The 3698-nt window shown below is 34.8% G+C and overlaps 1 long non-coding RNA gene across 1 annotated transcript in view; it reads left to right on the forward strand.

The window, feature by feature from the left end:
* Positions 1-1937, forward strand: part of LOC145277590 (uncharacterized) — a 32314-nt gene extending 30377 nt beyond the window's left edge. Inside the window, exon 2 of the long non-coding RNA XR_013868163.1 lies at positions 1263-1937. This is a non-coding gene — a long non-coding RNA (uncharacterized LOC145277590). The remainder of the gene's footprint in view (positions 1-1262) is intronic.
* Positions 1938-3698: the final 1761 nt, after the last annotated feature.

Here is a 3698-nt window from a genome sequence, read left to right on the forward strand (position 1 = left end):
TGGCTCCAAAAGAGACTACCATTTTGTTTTTAGTTTTCGCTACAAGTTTTACAATAACTTTATTTTTTAACTAACAATATGACGAAGCCACTGAAACGTAAGTATCAGCAGCGGCATCTCCACGAATACAAATGACCAAGCCATGGTAAGAGGTGATGCCACAGTGGAGAAAGAGCGAGGAAAAAAGAGGAGAGGAATAAGAGTATGTATTGATGCGGGAGGAGAAAAGGCATGTGTCGAGATGGCATATTTTTTTTAACCACGTGGTGACAGGACGGGAACTTTTAAATAAGATGCAGGACTCATTTATCTTTAAAAATTTAAACAAAAAGTTCAGATGATCATGTCGCTGGCATGAAAAATATGTATTAGGCGGCTTAGTGTGGAAACGACCGGTAATAAATGGCATTGTTTTTTAAACCTAAAGAACAACTCGTATTGAATTTCTGTTTTTTGTGTCTTTATGATACTTTTATACACAACGTCGAGTCCGTGTTAAAGTGTAACTACCATGTTACATATAGTTTATTTGGTGCCGTGATGACCAGGCCTTTTGCACAAAAGGGACACAAAAATGGTTGAAAACAAACACTACCACGGGAGAAAATGCAGTTGCAAAGAAAAGAATGAACAACGAACCAAACTTAGAAGTAAGAAAAACTTGGGGGGGGGGAGAATTTCACCGGTCTGTGAGTAATATCCATTTCTTATTTTTTATTTTTTAAAGTCTTTTCTGCTTCACTTTCGAATGTTTTCTCCTGGTTTGTCGGTCATATCTCGTTATTGCAAGAGAGAAAATCGTAGGAAAATAGAAAAATAGGTAGATAGTAAATAAGTTAGGAATACAATGATCTAGGAACAGTTCCTTACTGAAATACTGAAGGATTTGGCTGGTGAATTCACGAAAGCAGTTCGTAATGTGGTTACTTTTGTGCAGAACTACTCACACTTGAACAACATATGTGCCATACCTGATAAAGATGGGCACATGTATGAAGGGTAGACAAGTGGCTTGGAAATGTCTTTTTTTTTTTAATCGCAAGATCATCTGCGTAATCAGTTATACAATATAAAGGGGAACAAGTTTCATATGCATTTGATGTATCAAATAGGTTATTTGGTTTGAAATAGAAATTTGGAATCAAACATGTAACTTGAACATATTCGGGCTAGAACGATAAAATTGTCGCCATATAAAAGACGACATGATTCCATTTCCATTTGAAGAAAACAGGTTTTCTTTTTTTTTGTTGTTGTTGCAGCCCATCTACCAGTTGGCCAGTTGTATACAAATCCCAAGACTGATAGGAAGGTTCTATCATGTCTGAAAGTGGCTCAATGTTCAACAAACGATATCTACGATGCACCGCTGTACAATTCATGCTCTCTACCGATCCAAGTTATCACCCTCAAAATGCATCGCTGGATTGCCACGAATAACAGAAACGTACCCAGGGTGATGAAAACAAAGTTTCTGGCCACGGTTATAGTTTTTGATGTTGTTTCAAGCGAGAGACACATCATGCTACCTCAATTCTTCGAAGTCCGCTTGAAAGTCAACACCAAAGTGTACCTGGATGTGTTGAAGAGTGTGATGATCTCCTGTTGCAATCAGGTGGCCGCTGGCAGACCTTGAGTGTGGCAGCAGGACTCGGCGCCGGTCTACAAGTCCTGAAGCAATGTTTCGACTTTCTACTCTTTTCTCACTGGCCCCGCACCCTTAACATAAACCCACTGGACTATTTCGTTTGGTCATACGTCGAAAATATCACCAACATGACCTTCCACAACACCAGCGCTTGTGGAAAAGGCTTGCTCCTAGTTCCAGACCCGTATCGAGGTGATGATTGAAGCTGAATGCGGCTACATTGATTAAATATCAACTCTACTACATAATAAAGTAATTTCAATTGTCTTTTTTTTTTTAAAATAAACGTTTTAAAATAAAGCTTTAGTAGTGTTTTCTTTAGGGCAACAACTTTACGTTCCAATATATATATATATATATATATATATATATATATATATATATATATATATATTCTTGTAAATTTGTATTTGGGCAATTCAGGTGATATCCAACTCCCAATAGAGAATTCTGAATATCTCCAGTTTTATGTATGGATTTTTAAAGTTTAAAATTTAAAAAATATATAAATAAATAACTAAATAAAGGCTGGTGCAATTATTAGTACAGGGGATGCTTCATACTCATTTTTATGTAAAAAACAGCTTTTTTTTTTGTTTTAGAGAGAAATTTTGAATGAACCATTTTCACTTGAATATATTTGATAAGTTTGTGTTGGAACTGTTGAAGTGGTTTCTCCAGTTTTGTTTTGATGGATTACTACAGTTTTAAATTAAAAAAAAAATTGCTCAAGGTTTGTGTTTAAACAATTATAATGTGTTAAAAAATAAATATTAATACTAAAGTAAATACTAAAAATAAAAATAAGTCTGACTTGATTTCTATAGATATTTTGTTCTAAGCTTGTGGGTCGTTTATAATTGTATATTAATCTTTCCTTTGTGGAAAAGGATTATTAAATATGAAGACATTACATTTTTTTTACTTCTTTTTTTTAAAATAAAAAACTTTTAAAAAAGTGGTCATTCTTAGCACAGGCTATGCTGAGTGACTTATAAATAACTTCTTTTTTATTTACGATGTTTGTAACCGTGTGTGATGCTTTTTTGCCGGTATTTTGCTTGTTGGATTCAGATAAATACGGAATATTGAAATATTAAAACTTCAGCAGTTTTAATTTTGAGATAAAGCAAGCATACTTGACATGAAAGAAATTATTATTTGAAACTGAAACTCTGTCACTGTGGTAGAGAGATAACTGCCTACAAATATTTGAAGTGCTCACAGTCCTCGGTTATAGAGATGGAGACTGTAAATAGCGACAAATTTTTTTTCTGAAGACAGTTCGAAAGTTATTGACAGAATTCGGACAACGAATCAAATTTTCCAGGCATAGAACGAAACCCAGCCATTAGTAGTTAGTGAGTGAGTCAGCTTACAAACAAAGACGCTTAGTGGATATTGGAAATTAGAGAGTAGTGTGTGAATAAACAGTGTTCACATAATGATAAGGTCAAACTGCATTGTGACACGAAAAGGGGAAATGCAATAATTGTTGCATAATATTGATATCCGATTAAGTTGGGGGCACAGATAATGTCTCTGGCCAATTGAGTCAGGTATCAACCGTAATTGTCTTGAATAATCTCATGAGCACTGAGATAAAAATAGTCCGAAATTATCTTGAATAATCTCACTAAACAGGGGCTGGCCCGTTAAGAGACAAAAGGGGCCATGGACTAAACAGAGGGTTAGATTTACTAGTGTTCTCTCAAATAATCTCGTTAAAAGTAACAGAGCAATAATGAGTCATAGGACAAGGAAAACGGTTATAATAACTAGTTGAGTCAAAATTTCAAAGAGGAAGTTTTAACCAAAAGAAAACTATTTGGGCAGTTGTCGTAAAAATCTATCACTAAGCAAGGAGAGATATAAATGTTATGACTGGTAGGATATTGAGAATCGAGGGTTGATGTAAGAGAATTAAAAAAAAAGCTGCGCGAAAAAAACCCCCAACTAACACAAAAAATATATCTGTAGAAATGTATCTTGGGACAAAACATTATAACATAAGAGACACACACACACACACACACACACACACACACAC

This window comes from Euprymna scolopes, chromosome 6 (assembly GCF_053919585.1).
Source record: "Euprymna scolopes isolate OS-2025 chromosome 6, ASM5391958v1, whole genome shotgun sequence".
NCBI lineage: Eukaryota > Metazoa > Mollusca > Cephalopoda > Sepiida > Sepiolidae > Euprymna > Euprymna scolopes.